This window comes from Solenopsis invicta, chromosome 3, assembly GCF_016802725.1.
Source record: "Solenopsis invicta isolate M01_SB chromosome 3, UNIL_Sinv_3.0, whole genome shotgun sequence".
NCBI lineage: Eukaryota > Metazoa > Arthropoda > Insecta > Hymenoptera > Formicidae > Solenopsis > Solenopsis invicta.
This window is the reverse complement of record NC_052666.1, coordinates 18,879,188-18,900,689: the sequence shown is the minus strand read 5'-3', so window position 1 is coordinate 18,900,689 and position 21,502 is coordinate 18,879,188. Positions and strand designations below refer to the sequence as shown.

Here is a 21,502-nt window from a genome sequence, read left to right as displayed (position 1 = left end):
TCATTTACAGCACAAAAGCAGAAAGCATTAAGAGGGAACGGGATACGGCGTGGCGCGGCGAAGGAAAACGCTTTCCGCGTGGACGTGCGTTGATCTTCAAGAAAGGAAAGCGCGTTCTCCGTGCCATTGCAACCAATTGCTCCAACCAGTTGCAACTGTGTGTTTACACAATACGTGGACGTAGTGTCGCCAGAGATTTCGTTAAACGTCGTATGCGAGTATCGCGCGCGCGTACGACGAAAGCTTGGCGAGCTTTGTTTCTGCAAAGTATGCACACGGGTTAACACGCATATTTTAAAACAGCAGAATTTGTAAAAGCGTATCTAACCGGGCGTACGTACACATTGAACCAGACGGAACATATGCGTGGTTTGCGTTGCGTCGAGCACCTAGCGAATACTCGCGGATACTCTCTCGCAAATATGCACTGGTATATTTCGCGGAAAATGTTTACGGCAAATACCGGACGTATCTTGCCGGAATGAATATTTCGAGCTTGTAACGGTCGCGCCTGCGAATAATAAATATTCCGATATTTTTAGAGATTTGGGCGGATTTTTTTTTATTGGGTCAACGATTTTCGCGAAATGTTTGCGTAGCTATTTTAAGCGCGTTAAAATTCGTCAAATGAATTCAGCACTTACGAGGAATTTCGTCACGTAAAAGGGATTAAGAATACATGATGAAATAAGGGTAACGAAGGAGCAAATGGAAAGTCATTAATTTAACTGGCAAACTTGTGTAACCTTGGACACGTATATGCGTACGTTGCTCTTTGGTCGGCTAAAATAATTTCTACGCCGAGTCAAGAAAGATTCACTCCAGTATTTCACGTACGACGATTATTTCTACCGTATAAAACGCGTTATCATGTTTTCTTTATCACATACAGAAAGTTGATAACATATTTTATAAATTTTTTATTTATTCTATTTTTAATGACGCTTTATGAAAATGAAACTAGACAATCGTTGAAAGGATAATTGTTTTACATTTTTAGTTCATTGCATTAAAATTTATAAATGTGTGCAAAATGAAAGGTATTAATAATTAAATTATATATGATATTTTGTGCAAAATATATATAGTAGCAAACAACGTGTGTTAAACAAATAATCTCTAATAATTCTTTTAGTTTTCAAGTTTTATCACCGAGCGCCATTAACGCGCGATAACGTCAATATCTCGCAAAGTATATATCTCGACTCTTCTCTTCTCTTTCAGCTCAATACTTCAACTTTCTGCTCAGCTGTTAATTGTCAACTGCCAATCTCCAAACTCCAACTTCCAACCTCCAAGCTCTCAATCCTAAGTCTTTGAATCTCCATCCTTTCTCAGTCCATAATCTTCAGCTTCAAGCTCTCAACATTCAATCCTCAAGTATCAATTATCAGCTTCAGCCCTCAGCTCTCAACACCCGTAATCCTTAACCTTCAATCCTCAATCCTTAACGATTGGCTCTCGATCCGCGACTCTTACGTTTCACGTCGTAATGTATGCTCTGCGATTCTTCAACTGTTCTTTCATGACGAATGTCGCGAATGCAAAAGTAACGACAGAAAAATATATATATTAATCAATAAAGTGAGATAAAATATTAGTTTATGTAGGACGCGATGTCATACGAGGTATTTTTCACCTCATCCTTCTATCTACAGATTCGCACTGTGCATCTGTAAAGCTGTTGATCTATATCTTCGTGAATTTATGAGTTTATAAAGCTATGAATCTATAGATTTATGTGATTCGAATAGAATCGGAAAAAGCCGGACGGGGAATCGATTCAAGGAAAAAATTATTCCGATCCGAGTGCGCGCCTATGAAGACAAAATAATATTTCAGAATACAAAATAAGGTAGACCTTGACACGGTCATGTTTTAAATTTTTCTAAAATTTAAAGCAAAAACCGAATTTACAAAATAATTTTAAATGCATTGAACGAGCTTCACCGTTTGCATTCAGTTCCATTCTTTCCGCATTTCTATTGTATTTTTGATAAATCTTACCGAACGAAGTCGCATAATTGGAATTTTGGAGCAGTTTCTCGAAAGCATTGTTCACAATTTGTTCCACTATTGACTTTTGTTTAATATTTTCCGAGGTGTACTTTAGCGTTTAAATCGCATCGTAGATTTCCACCGTAGACCAGTACGAAATTGCGCCGTTACTTTCTGCAAATCCACCCTCGCTATGAAACATTCTCCAAGCGAATCTGGAAAGGCTTTTGCTAGGGTAAGTTAAGTATTACGAAAGTGCCGTCTCTGTTTCTGCCTCTTGGCTACCGGCTTTGCCCTTTTTGCTTCTTTCTTTTTTTTTTGCTCGTTCCTTGCTCCGGCGCAGTTCAAGCGGTGTATACAGCTTTCAACTCGGATTCGCCCTACGCACTATAAAAAAAAAGAGACTTGCATCAGCGAGTTGCCGCGCGTTTGACACTGCCAACGTTGTTAATTTTTTTCCGCCGGACAGAGTTTCCTAGTCGTTGACCTGCGAAACAGAAATCTCGCTAATAGATAACCCGCCGTAAAACTGTTTTCTCCCCGGGATAATCGTCTCTTTTTATTCAGACGAATATCGCGCATGCAATCTAATAGAGCTGTAAACGGCGAATAAATTTCATCTTTTTCACGTGCGTACGCGTCGCGCGGTCGCCCGCGTCCGCGATAGTAGTAAGACGTGTTTTCGCGATGTTGGAAAAAGTTGGGATAGTGGAACTGAATTTGATCGATTTTCGATTGAGGTCGGCCCGCCTGCCGCGCGACGGCAAATTAGGTCGTATGATATACGCGGTGAATTCGCTGGCTCTCGCTCCGAACGGACAGCGGTACGCGAAAAACTTGAGCGTGAATAGAAACAGCGTGACCCTTTCAGAATACTTTCCACGTGACAAAGTGACGGGGGTTCTCCTTCAATCGAGCAATTGAAATTTTATCTTTGCCCGCGCGGAAACATGCATTTGCAAACTGCATTCTGTTTTATTCTTAACATATCCCCGCGACGTTAACAAGTAAAATTTTGATACTAAATGACAGGTTTCCCCCTTTGAAAACTAGAATACATTATTGATTAAGCTTGTCGGTTTATGTCGTCCGTGTTTGCCGTTACATGAGCTTTATTTAAATATCTTCTCCAAGCTAAGCTCATGCATCGCTAATGTTCTTAAGTACCGTGCTATTTGCCACGTAGGATGAGTTTCAAGAAAAAGCCACGGGTATATGAGATTCTGCGGACCCCCGAAGTGTGGGAAAAGGTAATTCTGTGTACCAACGATTTTTCATCCTGTCGTTCCTCAGCTTCCTCATTTTTCGCGGATGATATAAGAGTGATTCCACCCCCTGGTACTCAATAAATTATGCAAATTGCAAGAACCTTCGTTGCTACCTTTGCATTTTCTGCGGGTATACATACAGCAAGTTTTCGCGGAAATATACTTTCTGGAGAAAAAAGACGTAATATCCTGCTCAACCTCGAGTTTACGTTGTGCAACTGCTCCGGCATTACCGCTCGATTGTGGCTATTTCGCGTACCGCATTCGCTCTCGTGTATATTCGTACAAACGCGATCTATCTCGCTTATTCGACACATCCGGTGGACTGAAGTTGAAAGAAATATTCGTTTCAATAACTGTGCACGGCCGAAGATCGTTCTCGTGCAGAGGAGGAGGAGGAGGAGGAGGAAGGAGGCGAGATAAGGGCTTGGCGAAAAGAGTTTAACACTCGGGCATGAAAATGCGCCCAACATGATTTATATTCCGCATCGATGTCTTAACGAAACAATATCGCACTGTTCAGTAATGAGACGGAAAGGAAGAATCGCGGAAATTGGAGAGATGAGAAGAAAATATAACGACAGTATCGGCGAAACTTTTCCGTTCTGCTCCTCTTTGAAAGATCGACAAAGATATTCTTTAGTCTTACTCTCCCTCAGGCATCTCGACGGAAGTTTCATCAAAAAACTTATCGTTCTGTATTCTTCCCTGTACTCCACCTTTCTCGCGTCTTTCACCTAGAACCCCCTCCGGTCGAAGTCTAACAAACTCGAACAATGGCAATCATCGGGAAATATTTACGGTATGAGGTGAAAAAGAGGATTCTAGTGAGACCGCGATCGATCGGTGCTTCATAAATGCCTGTCGTTTTAATAAATTATAATCGCTATCACGTGCTTCGACGCTATTTATCATTCAAGGATTTTCAATAATTATGCAATCTTGAAATCTCGTTTCGAAGAGAGGAAGAAAACTGTGAGAAAATATTGGATCTTTTTTTCGTTTATATAAATCGACTTTTCGTCAATTACCCTAAATCAATACAGCGATATTATAAAATCTGATAGAAATTCCGCTACCAGAGGTCGATATGTCCCGAAGCATAAAATGATTAAATGTGACAGCAGCTATCAGAGCGAGTTTAAAATCTAGAACGGAATTCAGCATTTTCGTGAGAGATTTTGATTGATATTAATACGCCTTAAATAATCGTCATTAACACCCTTACGATCGTAAAATTTATTTAATGGAAAATAATAATTGAAGCGAAAAACATGATAATTGCAAAATTGAAATTATTTAAATAATAAATCAAATATTTCTAAAACAATTTGACAATATCTGCTGATTGATTTTCTATACAAAATATTTTTTTAATGAAAACTCGATTCTTTTTGTTCTAATATTAATTCTTATAATGCTGTTACGTTTGCATCAATTCGACGTTTTTCTAATATTAATGTGACAGCGCTTAATGTGTTCGGATATTGTGGAATATAACTTTAAAAGCCATCCGCAGAAATAAAATAAATTCAAATTCACATGCATACAAAATTCACGTATCAGAATTTTCAAATAAAATTCTTGAATTTTATATGTAAATTGTGAAATTTTGAAATCTCGATGACAAAAGTTTAAATGTGAAAAAAAACTTGCTTTCGGAATGATGGCAAAAAAAAACGCGGGTCGAGACCAAAAGCGAAAAATGACACGTTTCATTATTTTACTACCGTTTACGCTTCTCACCATTCGCGGTTTTGGTCGCTGAACATCATCCTCTTTCTTGTCCTGTGCAGTGGATTTATTTGAACGGTCCACGCTTTGTATTACTGACTGTGTACAGACAGCTAATTTCCGCGGATTAGCGAGAAATACGAGAATCGCGAGATATTAATTGCTCGTAGCGAATTGTCGATGATTGTCGATGTGAAAACAACTTCGTAAGTGGTTACAGGCAGAATGAAGCTGAATAATATGTCACTTAATCCAGGCATTTTTCCGTGCGGTCTAAATTTTATCCTTTAACAGTATTTCATACATTCTCATAAATTAAGCGGCATGAGAAGAAAAGTACAGAATAACGTTTATTTTGCATTGTAGGATATTTGTTGATAAATAAACGTTATTTTGTATTCCGATTTCCTGCATTGTTTCCATCACGTATTTATGCAGTTTGATTGCATCCGTCGCGTCGCATATCGCGTTTCTTCAAACGTTTTAAAGTATTTAATTTTTGGTTCGTTACGTTAAACCTCTGTTAATACGATCGTACCTCGCTGTTAGCACTTCTGGCTGATACATCGACAATTTGACAAAATAAAATTCGACATATCAACGGGGAATGTTATTTTGGGCGCTTCGTCCATTCCGATCATTTCGAATAAATTCAATATAAATATATATATACGATATATAAATTTATTTATATATCGTATACATATATATTTATTTATATCGAACGGATATATTAAAAAAAAATTGATAAATCTGCGGATGTGAAATGTCTGCTGAATACATACTGAATTATTTGAGGTACACTTATAAATAACTAAATTGTGTAATAATTAAAAAATGCATCGTTAAAATAATTTTAGCATTTTTCCAATTTCCTTATCTTTGATGCATTTATTCGCTTCTGTTGCCTGCGCAGAAGTATACGTATCTCATAATTCTTTCAACAGTCAAAATTGTTTTCCAACTTTCTACTGCTAAAAATAATTTTTCTTTCTTTATTTTGAATATCTTATTACCTTCTCTTATTTATCCCGAATATCGTATCCACCACATATTTCGTTTTACCTGATCGTGTCTGCCATGTTTTCGCGTTGTTTAAAATCTCCCTGACATTTACACGATTTATGAAAGAAATATTAGCCGGTATCGGATTCTTGTATCACGTTTGCGAGTTCTTGCTGGCATAAATATTGCTACACGATACGAAACGATGTAACGACGTTAAGAAAGAAATTCGAGCTTGCGATTAATCGATGAACTATGACCTGTAACTAAAGAAGTACAATACTTTCGCGTAGAAACCTGTTAGCGTTTCAAAATCGTCGAGTTAATCGAATCGTCAAAATAACATATAATAAAGCAATATTCGTGGAAGCAATATTCGCGTCTTTAAATAATCTCCGTAGAAAGCCGTGAAATTTACATATAGATATGTTTACTCAACTCACCTCGTGGTTCATTACATTTATTAATTCATATGCAAGTTATTAGTGTTTCTACATAGTTCGTTTTTGCTCCTAATGAACCCCTGTACTGCTGTACTTTGAAAAGGAGATGTGTTTAAAAGGAGGGAAAGTGCACTTAAGCGTTGATTGCACTGTGTGCACGCTTACCTAGTTATGCCACTGGCCATAACCCTATATTTATATAATTCAGTACAAATTTTGCGGTCTAGGTACGTGAAAATCACAATATAATTTGAGCGTAAGTTTAACGATACATTTCAGAAGCGTAATTCTAGACTACATTCGTAAAAGGTACTGGAAATATAAGTGTCTAAATTTAAAAAAATTTGTTTCTGCTTTTATTGTGTTTGAAAAAAAATGTTTTAAATTTTTATTACGCATATATCACATTTCTCTGTGTTCGGTATTGAATTTTTTTCATGATGGATATCAATTCTGTTGACACAGGAATTCAAGATCAAATTATTCCCACGTAAAAGTTAGACAGCAAGAGCCGAGGAGATCAAATGATGTGGTAATAAAGACATTATGCATGGCGTTAATAGATAAGGAAAAAGTTCAGTCGCCAGTTAATTGCGCCCGATTACATCAGGTTTTTGCACTTTGTCCTCTCCCGAGCGTAATCGCCGATCTCTTTCTCTCAAAGTGTATTAATTTACATACTTCTTTCGCACGATCATGAAGTTTTCCATGCAAATCTCAGATTATAATCTTAGAGCTTTGTAAGCATCGCGCGCTTCGTGTAAGAATGCAAGGCTCGATACTTCGGGTTAAATATCGCGGTTATTATACTTTGCATTTGTACCTTGCGACCGAGGGGCATGCTTATAACACAATCAATTTAACGCGGCAGCACTGTAACAAATGAATTTTTATTTGCTGCAGTTTAAAAATGTTGTGAAATTGATTTTGAAGTTATCACAAAGTCGATATTTTTACTTGGAAAAAAAAAAGTAGGACGAACTCGTTTGCTGTATGAATGCTTAATGTGCTCGGTGCTGGGACATCATCGTTCCGTTGAGTTGATAAAAATGTTGTAGCCCAGATATACCACGCTTTTATTCAAATCTGATGACTTTAAAATCATGTCGTCGAGGCACACCTCGACACATATGGGCTAAATGGGCTGCGACCTTAGGAGATGTCGGCACCAGAAAACGTTGGACGTTCTGTACCATTCTCATATACATTTTGTCAAAGTCTATAAAATTTCTCGGATAAAAGTTATATTGGACTCTAAATAAACTGGGATAACTCCTTTAATCCATCACTGACGTCAAATTAGATTATGATATTAGAAATAAATCATCGCGCGTAACTCTTTCTTATAACATAGCCTGAGAAGAAAATAACTTTTCTTATGTATTACTCTCTAAACTATAAACTCTGAAGGATGTTCGGTACAGATGCACCTTATATTTTACGTTTTCTGTCGCGTAATAGAAATAAGGTGCAGCATATACGATCATACTGTTTCCCGCGTCGTGTAAGAAAACAGCGTTCGCTACCCTGAGGGCCAAATATTGCGGCATGGCGTACTTCGCCATGGGACTTTGATACACAGCTGCCGCCGTGCTTAACATATTCAATTTAATACGGTAACACCATGGAGACTATACTTAATTTGCATCGGGAGATTCGATGCGAGAGCAGCGTATGCCCTGAAACGAGACCGATCAAGATGATTGGATGTACAGATAGTATCAGAAGTCGCGCACATATACCTCAGCTACAACTTTTCTATGAACTCCACGTTGCTTATTTCTTAAAGTACTTTTGTATAGATTAACAGAGGGAACAAAAATATATCTCTTTTATAAAATATAAAAATTAATTACTTGTTTTCAATTATTTATTTAAAAAGTTAATGAATGTTTAGAAAAATATCGAAAGAAAGATAAAAAAAAAAGGTCGAAGATACCCGAATTATATTTTTCGTTTCAATAATGAAACTGTTAAACTATTAACTATTAAATTTGTTAATCTAATAATATTAACAGATATGTTAAAAGTGTATTTTCTCAACTTTTTTAATCTTTTATTTTTAATTTTAACCTCTTTTATTTATATTTTTTTATTTATTCAAAGAGATCAATTTAGCCATAATATTATCTAAATTAAGAATATGACAGCGTATCTCATTTATATAATATGCGATTAATATAGCGGCCCTAGAGACTCAATTAGAATTTATCTATTTAATACAGGGCTTATCGTAGAGCGAAAGTAATTTAATTAAATAAGTTGATACGTCTATCGTAGCTCTTAACGAAATTGTTTTACCAAGAAAGAAAATGTCTAGGTGTGGTCTCGGGATATTAGCTGACTGAGAAATTATTTATCTAATTTTCTTAAGATTATCTCAGTCTCTCAGGATAAATTTCGCGACCTGTTTAATTTCCCTCCCCTTCGCTTATGAATTTATTCCGTACAAATATGGTAACTCGGGCGATTCTTTTTAATGGCGTTGTTCCTCCACAGGGCCAGCGGAGATCGATCTCGCCGGTGGATGGAGGTAGAAAGGTCAGGGTGCGGAAATCGTGAGGAGAGAAGACAGGCGTCGGATGTGGAGAGAGGAGAACAGGTAGGTTGAGCGCCGGCCGATCACGGACGCGCGCGTGGGACGTTAGCCCGGAAAAGCGAGGCAGATCGGGCTTCTTCCGGGCGAGAATTGAGACGTAGTCGAGGGAAAGGTGTCTCGTTGTTTAAAGAGCGCGCAGTCGGTAGATCCCCTCGAGGGATCCTGAGGGATAGGTAGGATGAGCGCGAACGCGAGAGGAAGCGGCGAAGTTAGAGGGTCGCTCGGGTAGATTTCGGGGATAGATACCGGGCAAAGGCTGTAGGCCGTTTGCTATAGTGCGCGCGTACCAGGTGAGAGCGAGAGAGAGAGAGAGAGGAGGAAAGACAGGGCAGCAGGGGTGGCAGGGTGGCAGCGTAGCGCGAGCGAACGAGAGGGTAACGACGAGAGGGTCGGGGAAGGGCGAAATAGGGAGAGAGAAAGAGCGAAGCGGAGGGATTCGTGGTATAGCTTCGACTTTGGCCGTGCCGCAGTGGTATCGAGCGGCAACCCCACCTTCCACTCGGTCTCCTACTACCCCTTCTGCCGTTCCCGCCACCTACTCTCATCCCTTCGTATTCGAGCCACAGCGCCACACTACCATTCCACCTACCTAGAGAACAACGTTATAGCGCTCTAGGCGCAAGTGCGCTCGCACCAACGCCGCGAATACCATCTTCCACTCTTTTTTTCCTCTTTTTCGAATTCCTATCCTTCATCTCGTTCTCCGTTTGCTCTATCCTGCACCAGCCCGATCTCCACACTGCCTTCCTGCCTTTCGCGGTGGTAAACCATGCCACGTGACGATAGTAGACTAGAGGTACTCTATTTAATGAACCACGTGCGCCGCGAAATGTCTCGAATATCGAGATCGGTAGCGTAACTCGCCTAGTCCCTTTTTGAATGCATCGCTTGCCGTAATAGCGGAACAATAAGGACGGAGACGGATTTGTGCGAATTTGAAAGACGACTGCTTCACCGCAGTCGCTGATAACAGTAATGACGTGACCTCCTTCGCGCGCGCAAGTGAGGTCTTCCACCACGGAAAATTCTACTCCTTTCCGTGAGAAGAACATTCTTTTGGGACGACATGCATTTCACATATCAACTGTGCTCGTTTGAATAACTCTCCCTCGGGAATATCTTCAAAAATCTTGCGCTATTCGAAATGGTTAAAAGTATAATTCCGTGTTCGCGACGGCGAGTCTTTTTTTTTCTTTTTTTTTTTTAAACATAAATATCCTCTAAGATGTCTCTTTTGATGTACCAATTAAAATCGATAGGATGCGATACGCAGGAAAATATCGGCTACGAGAAACTATGTAATTATGGATAAAAAGTAATACGATGAAACGACGGTCGAGTGTATAAATAAAGGCGGCGTTAAGAATAAAAATAAAATGGTCTTATCAGCGAAATAATACGTACCTCTCGCAAAGTATTGCGTTCCAGCTATTCCCGGCAGTATAATTACTTACAGTCGATTTAATTCAGTACGGTGTTGCTTGAAATATTTTTATATCACAACGCTTTACGGACAAACGAGCATCAGACAGAAACTGCATGCAAAAGGAGTTTTGTTTTTACCGCGATAATAATCCGATTGACGTAATACCGCGCGTGAGGGGACAGTCGCGCTTCTTCCTTCTCCTCCTCCTCTTCTTCCTCTTCCTCTTTCTCTTTCTCTCTCCCTTTTTCTTTCTTCTATTTTAGCATCTATTTTTTCGCTAGCAAAAATGCAGCTATATGACCAAAAACTAATTCCCCGCGGTCACTTTGTGAAACATGTTAGCCATACTTTCAGATTTTCCGGTAATTTTTTTTCCTTTTTTCTTAAAACGTATTGTCGCTGCGCATCAGAGCGTTTTGCGTTATGAAATTTCATGATTTTTCTCCGCCGATTTTAGCCCTCGCCTCCGCGTGTCTTGATTTTCCTTAAAAGATTTTCCACCGTGAAGAACACGATGCAGCTACACGGACTACAATGTTACAGTAGCGTACAAATTAAAAAAAAAGGATCGTAAAAAAAGGAACGAGAGAAGAGGGAAGAAAAGTAAAAAGATTCTGGCCCCAGGGTAATCTGCTTTGTGGCTTACTCTTTCTCTCTCTCTCTCATTCTCCCTTTCTTTCTCTCGCTCTCTCTCTCTCCCTCTCTCTCCCTCCCCCAAAGTTGGCCAGCCATGTTAAAATTGCTAATATTAGTAAAACAAAAATTCACGGTGCACGCGAATGACGGGCCGAGCTTTTTTACCCAGTGCTCTCGTTCGCCATGTTCGCCGTGTGTATTAATATACGAGCTCGAATCATGGCAGGGAATCGGGGACGTTAATCAGGAATACAAAGCCGATGTTCGGTCGTTGTTTTGCTTCTTAATCGAACGCGGACGGGGGTCACTTGCATTTGCACAATGTCCCGGAGTATGGTTTTGTCGATGAGGCAACGACCGCGGAACAGGCAGCTATGTTCGAAATTAGCATTGAAAATTCTACGGCTTTCCGCTGGCTACGTCTACGTGCCATCGCGGACGGGGCGAAGGTGTGTTATTTCGTTATAGATATAGGTTATATAAATTTACATATTATTCGCCCCGCGAAGTGATTGCAACTTTTACGAAGTATTTGTAATGGATTACACGGGCCGTGTTATGCAAAAATTACGTACCAAGTGCTAGTTTCGCGTAAATTAACTTTCAAATGCAAAGTTACATGCGGCCGACACCCAGCAATGTGCATAATACATTTTTTTTTTAATTTTATGGGTTATTTCATTGTTGTACAACACCGTCTATACGGAGCCGGCTATGTAATATGGAACTAACTTCAAAAAGTTTCTCTGTTTTAACGGGGAATATCTCACAAAATATTTCTACATGTTAAAATTCTAGCTGTTTAAAAAAAATATATGTGATATTTTTTTCTTAAATTGTTTTGCATAAGTTTTCGATTGAGAATTACGGCTTCATAAACCTGCGCTGCCGAAAATTGTGCGCTAGTAAATTCCGTTGCCTTGCAAGAAGAGAACTGCAGAAACTTCCGGCATTTCTATTTTCCTCGACAGAATTCGTTATACTTTATTCATAAGAAGTGTAATAGAAGTAAGAAGGAATTGTTCTGTTATATTACATTAAAAACTAATTAACTGGATGTGATTATATAGCCGAAATAAAGCATCAGCTTTGAAATGTTTGTTTTTCGTCGTTTAAAGCTGTCTCTAATAATTGTTCAACAAAAGTGTTCCAAATATATTGATTGTTTATTTTTATCACAGATTACAATTTTAATATTTTTTTTTTTGAAATAAATCGCAACGCCTGTATTTTACGCCTTGCTTCTGTATTCGTAACTGTACCAAATTCCATTGTGAGTTCTGACGTTTTAAAACGCTGATAAATTAGAATCGTAAATCGGATAGAGCTGATCGGATACAAATGAAGTAGATCAATAGGGATGAAGAAGCTGAACGAATTACAATTTCTCGAGCATCGGGCTCTTCTGTCTCTTGGAAAGACCTACATTTATATTTGTAATAAATAGGATATTAGATCGATATGTGAATTAAAAAAACACAAGAAATAAGAAGTGCTATTTTCATTCAATGGATCTTGATGCTTAATAATATTTTCAATTATTAAATACATTTTTCAAATTCAAAACGCAATTATTAGATTAGCGCTCGAAATAATATATTAAATTAATTGGATTATTAGATTTAGTAAAGATGTTATAAACATCTTAAAATATGAAAAATCGTTAAATTGTCTCGAAATCATGACACCGAACTATTCTTCTCAATCTCCTCTCATGAAACATTCCGCGAAACGACAGCAAAACGATGACGAAGTCATCTAACGCGGACGTTTTAAGAGGTTAAATAAATAAGTGTGCCGACCTCCCGTAATCCGGTCGAGAATAGTCTTCAGTCAGTTTTATTGCGAAAAATATCATTCCAGTCAGAGTTTGATCTCCCTCATTCCGTAACGGGTGTCATATCAATTCGACTACGAGAGCATGTGGTGAAATTTATCGCAATAACCAATTTATATTTGTAATTTCGTAAACTAACGACTGAGGCTCGGAATAAAATCTAGCATGTATAATAATATTGGAAGTATAAATTTATAATAGTTTACTCCCGCGCCGCTCGTTAAGCGATACATATGCGAAGCAAAAGCCGGCGCTGACTGTGATAATAAAACCGGCATAATAAACGCTTAACATGCCCGCGTAGCTGCCATTTTGGTGTAATGGTATGCCGTTTCGCTCGCGACAAGAAAAAGAATCAAATAAAAAATCAATGGACTCAGCAGGAACCGCTGCGAAACGGGATTGACCGAAGGCTATTCTCGATCGGATGATAGAAGGTCAGCGTACTTATTTATTTAATCCCTTAAAATGTCCGCGTTATCTACTTCGTCATCGCTTCGTTGTCGGATCGTGTTTCGCGGTATGCCTCACGAGAGGAGAGAATGAGCACAGTTCGATGCCATGATTTCCAGAAAACTTAACGGTGACCGAATTAAAGAGTTCCAAAGTGGAGAAAGTTCGAAATTCTTAAAATCACCTTAAATACTTTGTTTTATATTTAAAGTGAACTTCATAAATTATGGAGATATTTTATTTTTTTACTTCGAAGTTCTTCGATCAAGTATCCGCATCGTAGATTTTTCAATCTCCCGTGAAATGTTTTAAGAGCTTATATCGTGCTATTGGAAATAGAATTATACTCAGAAGTAATCCACTTTCCGCGATATTTAAGTACAAAGAAAAAAAACAATCAATATATAAAAATATTTAATGACTTTTCGACAAACTTATTTTACGTCTGAAAATTTGTTAATGTGTTTGTCGTTTATTTTTGCCGTTTATAAATTACTTATATTAAAGGAACGTCCCATGACTCAATTTTTTTATCGTGTTGTTTTCTTATAAGTTCAGTATTTTCATCATTATTCATGAAATTTTTAATTATTTTTTAGCGTATACACAGAAAAATATCAATTATACTGCTCAGAAAAATAATTACTCAATTTACGTTTTTTCCTCTAATAAGTGAACGATTATCTTTAACAAAGAATATTTTTTTATAATTATTTTCAAATATATTCGTCACAAATTTTAAAAAATTCATCACATACTAAAAAAAAAAGAATTTATACTCTCGTTCAAAGAATATTATAGAATTGTATAAATCATAAAATAGAAGAATATTACGAAATAGAAGGAAAATCAGAATAAGCAAATCAAATTTTGTTTTAACTCAATTATATAATATTCTTAATTGAAGTATTAAATTATTAAAATGCAGAATATAATTAGAATAATGCTTATGACAAATTTAGAATAGATTTGCGAACATAAATAAACTCGTGAAATATTTCAAATAAGTAATATTTACTTATATATAATTCAGGTATGTATTTTTCGTGTGTGCACAGAGAAGTGTGTTTTAAATAAATATGACTTGTTCCAAATAAATGATGAGTGTGTTTGAAGAGACGCTATTATCAAAATAACCTTTGTAAAGATAATTGTTGAATAAAGAAAATTTAAAATTGAATAATCTCTTCTTGGCAGGTGAATTTTTGTGTAAAAATGTGTAAAAACTGTGCGTAAAAATAGAAAAGTGATTTTTCAAATTTGTCGCTTGCATTTCTAAAAGAGAACGAGATTGAAATATTTTAAGTATTATTATCGTATTTTTCCTACATATTGATTGATTGCCAACCGTGTGAATCGCGTGTGCAAATTCGGCTCGGTGATGAATTCTATATTGACAGCTTGACATTCGGCGGTTAACCGCGCATCGAGAAGTGATTGATTGAGAGCAAATTATAAAAATAGAAAATAGGAAAAAAGTATTCTGAAAGAAAAAGGAAATTAAATATAACGGACAATGCTGGAAGACATGAAGTATTCAAAATATGAATTACTTACGAGACGAAATACGAAACTAAATTGTATATATTTTTTTCAATGTATGTCCAAAAATACATTGAAAAGAATAGATACAATATCAAAAATATCAAGCTAAAATATAAGACCTTGAAAAATTGATCGGTCAATCTAATTTTTTTTTTTTTACTCTGGCCATTTTTATTACTTTAACCGGAGGTGAGCGTGGAATATGTGATTGCATTACACGACGAACAAACCGAGAGCACGCGGTCGTTCCACGCGTCCCTCGTCCCGAAGAAAAGCTAGTAAAAATCAATGAACCAAAGCCGCCGACGGCGCGGGACTAGCCCAGGGCTCTCCTCAGCCTGTTGAATGAACGAAGTAACGTTGCCCGTAAGAACTGGTTTGACTGTTGGACAAACGTGTCTATATTGGCTGCCTCCCGATATCGATTGGCCGAATATGTCGGCAGTGATCACGTCGCGAACGCGGAAAAGGAAAACGAACGTCACGGCGCGGCGTGGCGGCGCGGCGGATGGGGAAAAGCATTACGAGCTTCACGAGATCGCGGATCGCGAATCATTTCCGTTTTGTTTTCCATTAGAGAGGAGAAAAATCGAGAAACGCCAGAACACGGCCGGAAAACTGTCCGTCGTCTGAGTTTTAATGGTTCGTTGCTCGCAATAACGTAAAGTGACCCGATTATACGTTGCACGCGCACTCGGGAATTTGTCAAAAGGGTGTCCGTCTAGACTGATATCTCTCGCGTTCGTTGTGAAATATTTGATAGCGACAGCGTGGCGCGGCAGACAAGAAACGGCGACAGAAATCGCCTGTAGGCGACTGGTTCAGGACCTCGCCGGGTTACTTTGCGAGGTCGTCGTACTCATTTATTCATCTCCTTAAAAAACTACGCCATACTACGCGGCCGCGCGCGCACACGCCGCGCCAGGCGCTCTCCCTTCTTTTCCTCCCTCTCTCTCTCTCTCTCTCTCGAGTCGACTCTCGTTTTATCTTCAGCGGAAGGAAAATTCGCTCCAGAATTCTGAGAAAAATTTAACGTCGAACGCGCGCGCGCACTTATTTTCCTAGACGTTCTACTCAAATCCATTTCAACTTCATCGACGTAACGCTAGCGAAGGAGAATTGATTTACACCGTGATGGTCTCTCCATCGACTTTTCCGGAGGTAATAGGAGATACATAAGATATTTCGTTCTTTTTCTTTTTGCTAATCCTCGGTATTTCGCGTCTAACGTAGCCATCAAGGGCATGAAAATCCAGTACTTTATTACGTTTTATTGTTATTGCTCTGTTCACGACGTGGACCGTGTATCTCGGTATCATGCTCTTTGATTTAAGAGGCAACGAAATGACGGATAACTTTTACTTCGCACGACCGAGCAACTAGATTGTTATACGCTTTCCAAGCTGCTGAAGTAGCCCTTCACCAGAGGCATTCACGACACACTTTGCAGAATTTATGATTGACTGCTGCTAGAGAATGAGATACGTGATGATAAGTGAGCAGAGTGAGCACAAGATTATCTATATGTGGATGCATAGATGTGAATACACGCACACACGCACACGCATACACATGTGAAAAGCGTTCATTGACGCGGGCTTATGCATAACGCAACATCTAATAATATCGTTAATATTAGAATTATTCCTCGAATGTTTACCGGATATGATATCACGTTAATTATTTTATCTCTGTCTCTCTCTCGCTCGCTCGCTCGATGCATTCTAAATTTATTATCGATGCGACGGTAATATCATGGCGATGAATTCGAATGCCTTGCGTTTAATAACGTAGATTGCAGGATAGTTTAATTTCTTATGTAATCCCTTATTCAATATTAATTCTTATCTCTCCATTTTGCAGTCATCATTTATTTTATTGACGTGTACAGCGATTAAATTAAGATAAATTAGTAGTTTAATCAGAGTACAAAACTCACCAGCACACGCGTATCGAGGGAATAAAGCATGCCGCTGCGACAAATGAATTTATTAATGGGATATTACAGTTGATGCAAAAGTCCTTTTGCAGAATCCAATAATTTGCCGAGAATCACTGCGGATAAGAAGTAAAGCGGCTTACTTGGAGCTCACGAGTATTTCTCCAATTATAGCGCGTGCGTGTACATAAAACGGCGCGGTTCTCGCAATCCGGAGCGTATGTAATCTGGTTAAAGCGTATTCGGAGAACTCTGTGCTGCATCTAGCTATTGTTCGGGGGAGTACATTTGGTCGACCGAAATTGTACTCATAAGCCATTTTGGAATACAGACGCGCGTCGCTTTCTCGCGGCGAATTAATACGAGCCTTGCCATTGTCTCGTGCCGGCAATGCATTTGACGAATCTCGCAGTCTTGCCGACGAATTGTTGAAATGCAACAATATTTTTCATACCGACTAATCATGTAACACAGTTATTTAAGAGCTACGACGTGCAATTAGCTGATGAACGTAAGATCGCGCTGTCAGATAATTTTTACCTAACTATTTTGCAGAACGGTTTGACCTAGAAAGCTGATGAATCAATTTTTAAAAAATATCAAGGCAAGCTAACATTTTTAGCTTCTGTTTTTGAAAAGCAGTTATAAAAATAACGAAAAACATGCTGTTATTCCTATTGATGTTTGATACATTTATTTCTTCCAATTTTTTTTTCCGAAATTAGAAAACTACAAAAATCAATGCGAGATACACGAGCGAGAAGTTAATGACACGAATTATTTAATCGCTGCCTGACGGTACAGATTAACATTCCTCCACAGGAAATAAAAATTGACCTGCATACTCGCGTGTGAGGATCAATGACCTTGCACCCTCCAGACGGATACAAACGCGAAACCGTGTATTTTTAGCGAGACATCGCGACGGAAATTCACGACATAGGCGCCGAGCGTGATAATTGCACATCTGAGATTTCCCGCGTTATTATTGGCTTACGCTGCCGTTAATTATTTTACTGAGTTAACAACAAAGTTAAAATTGAAAAGTTTACGCGCGTATGCACAGCGCGATTCCACTCGAAACGGTGTAATTCTTATTTCATCGAAGTTGTTTGATGCGCGCAGAGAACGCAAAAATTACAAAAATTACAAAGCTAAAAAGAATTAGTTATATCTAGCTGGATTGTGTGCAAGCACTGCATTTTGACTTATAATTTTTATCAAATATCGCTACTTAATAAGTCAGCTTAGTTTGACATATTTTTTGAAAAATATACAGAAAAAATTTTTTTTCTTCATCGATAATATAAATTTAAACGATAAACGATAAGTGTAAACATTTGAGAGGAGAAACTCGATAAAAGGAAAACTCTAACGTCTTGGAATAATGGACGCCAATGTTTCGTCTGGATGTGCATTTACGTTCGAGACGAGACGGAGGCTAAATCGAGACTGTCTCGCGTGCAGTCAAAGCTCGAACTAAGTGTAGAAGCATTAGCTTTTACTACAGCATATTCCTAGGATTTTTACGCTTGACACATGATATGCAAGTTCTGCTAAACCAAAAAGACCAACGCTCTCTTGCAAAGAGAAAGAGAGAGAGAGAGTCTCGCTTGAGGAAGTTGAGTTGGCGGTCTCTTCAGATGATGTCTAAAGTGTAGGCAAGAGAAGAAAATTAAGATCTGATCAAAATTCAAGCTAACTAATGTGTTACAGCGGCTAAGTTTCGCCGATTTAATAAGCTGAGGTAGAGCGAAATTTCCAGCGGAGCGAGAGAAAAAAAAAGAAATTACTCAAATACGTACGCGTGCATCCGTACAATGATTCCTCTCATGAGAAAAGGAGGTACTGAAAAAGAGAGAGAGAGAGAGAGAGAGAGAAAATATCGAGTTGCATGGAACGTATCGTAAACGTTTCCAGTGCAAATGAGGTGTTCTGCAACGTGGAAGCTCTCGACCCGCGGGCTTGATGTACAGGGATGCTGAACTATTCCGCCATTTCGATAGGTTGTTGGCAGAAATCCGAGCGGGTCTCATCATTAAGTAAGAATCCATTACCGCGTTAGTGGCACGTCAATAACGAGAGACGGCGGAGGTCGCGTTAAATTATTCCCGTAACATCAAGGTGAACGAACACGGAAAGTCCTTTCCGCGCCTTTCTCTACATTATTTAAGGGAATACGGGCTATTTAAAAGTATAATCATCCATATATATATATATATATATACTCGGAGTACATCTTCTCGCGGAGACTTCCCGAGCGTTATCGCAAAGTAAGCCTATACTCATCGAGATTCTATATCGGTGCGGTATATCTTATTTCTATCTATTGTCCATTGGTTTGCTCGCGCGCATCCTATGCGGCATCTACTTCCGTCGCATATCTTTTCTATACTCAATACAATATACACGGATAGACATTCGCGTTTCTACTATTCGCCCGGATTTTCGTCTCGGATTCGCAATCTGCAGCGCGGAGCGAAACGGCAAAAGAAAGAGAGAGGGAGAGAGAGAGAGAGAGAGAGAGAGAGAGAGACGCGGAAATCTGATCGTATCGATCGGCGTTGCGGCGAGAGAAAAAAGTGATCATTGAAAAACGCTCCGGGATCTCCGTATATTTGTCTCCCTTCAAATTCGAGAAATGCGATATAGTTACGGCTTCATTTTTGCCGCATGTAAAAGGGGTTGAAGCGAATTCTCATCATCCCGCCGGTGCTGTTCGACTATGCGAAAAAGTTTTGCACGTGGAAGGGGCCGGGGCGCTATTTTCGGGGAAACCTCGACCGGGATAAGGCCGAAAGTACCCAATTACCGGGGAACACAATACCTGGGAAATTTTTGCGAAGAAACTCGGAGCTAAGAGTAACTCGTTTCAAAGGCATCGCTTTCGAACGACGTCGAAAGTATCGATTCCCAAAGGCCGTTCTCCGATTCTCGCTCGGTCTGCCCTCGTGTTTCCCGCGCCCTCTCGATCGTACCCTACCGTACCGTCGAAACGACGATGCTTTTATCTTACTTCTGCCAGGAGAGAGGAATGTTTCGTCGTATCTCGGATGGACGGATCCACGCGAACGGCTATTGCGAAAAAGATGGCAGCTTTTTAGGAATTATCTCGAATTAGAATTGACGGAATAAACGACGAGATAAAAAGAGAAAGTTCGCGCGCTCGAACGAATGACGTTTTATCGTCGAGATTATTATCGAATTTGCGAACGTGTATCAGGAATTTTATTGAAACGTGATACGAAAAAAACTAGGAAATCGATGTAAAATTGTAACTGTCAATAGAGCATAAATAAACTGTATTTTTGAGCAAGGATTGAAACCGATATAACTTTGCCTGTGCGTTCAATTCCCGATACGCTATAGATGCGCGAATAAAAAGGGATTGCTGAACGCCAATTGCCACGTTCCTGGCGCTGCAGATAAACATAGAGATTATTTTCCTCTATGTTTATGCATTTTAAACTGACCCGAATGACGCTTCGTTATATGAAACTCGACTTTTGAGAAATATTTTGCCCTACAATGCGACGGTAATGTGCGTCGGATTAACAAGTAACTTTCTGACACATTTTATAAGCGACCCATTGAACTCCGACGGTATGTCACGCATTCTGTAGCGCGAATGACTGTTTTGTTACCCCTTCCGACATTTTCTTCCCTGGCGCTATTCCGCGCCGTGATAACAACATTGCGCATATCGCTATCATGCGGCGTTTAAATGATGAAAAAGTGGGAGCGGTGAAAATCGCCGGACAGGAAAATGTATCTCGCGTGTACCCATTTTTTTTTGCCGCCGCACACCCGAAACGGCGTTATGCGTCCTCGGCGGATTCCAAAAGGGAATTACGGCCTGGTCACGACAGTCGGAACTACATTTTACGCGATAACTCGATTATGTTTCACGGCTGGTGCACTCACGCACTTGGCCGGGCTGATGTGTGCGACGTGTATCGCTTTATTACGCGGGGACATCTCTTTTCGACAGTGCCGTTACTGATCATTACGAACGACGTATTTCGCGCGTGGAAAAACACGATCTCGTCACCCGATATTGTCACCCATTGTTGCGAAAGGGGCGGGGGAGGCGAGGGTGAAGGGGTTGGTGGTTGATGATGACGTCGCAAGAAAATCACAGATAACCGGAGCGCGAATTCTTGTCTGTTCCGCGTGCCGCACACGCGCGACATGCAACATGCTCAGGCGTGAACCGCAATTAGATCGACACAATTGCGTCATTGCACGACGACGTGGCGCGCCGCTAGCGTAAATAATACTATATCATTATTTACATCTGTCCCTATGCGCTTCACGTGCATCGCTCCCACGTTTGCCTTCCCGCACATTACGTGTGCCCCGCTTTATAATTAACGCTTTTCCCACTTGCGGTTATATTATGTCTGTATTTCTCCGAAATCATCGTCATATAAATCTCGCGATCACCATCTCGATTGTCATGTTAATGCTAATGCGGGGAGGAATGATATATGAAAGAGAGAAAAAAAAAAATTTGTATTCTTAACTTGAGAGTTTTCCCCTTATTTTTATAGCAGTCTTCTCTGAAATAAGCACCGAATGGAATTTTCTTAACTTCAAAGGGAATTCACGAGGATAGA

General features: G+C 39.2%; 1 protein-coding gene and 1 long non-coding RNA gene across 4 annotated transcripts in view; one reads left to right on the top strand and one right to left on the bottom strand.

Annotated features, from left to right (window-relative positions):
• LOC105194533 overlaps window positions 1-21,502 on the top strand; it is a 235,121-nt gene that overhangs the window by 89,795 nt on the left and 123,824 nt on the right. The window contains exon 3 of the long non-coding RNA XR_005574290.1: window positions 8,948-9,050. This is a non-coding gene — a long non-coding RNA (uncharacterized LOC105194533). The remainder of the gene's footprint in view (window positions 1-8,947; window positions 9,051-21,502) is intronic.
• Window positions 1-21,502, bottom strand: part of LOC105194534 (irregular chiasm C-roughest protein) — a 130,559-nt gene that overhangs the window by 72,640 nt on the left and 36,417 nt on the right. The window lies entirely within an intron of this gene.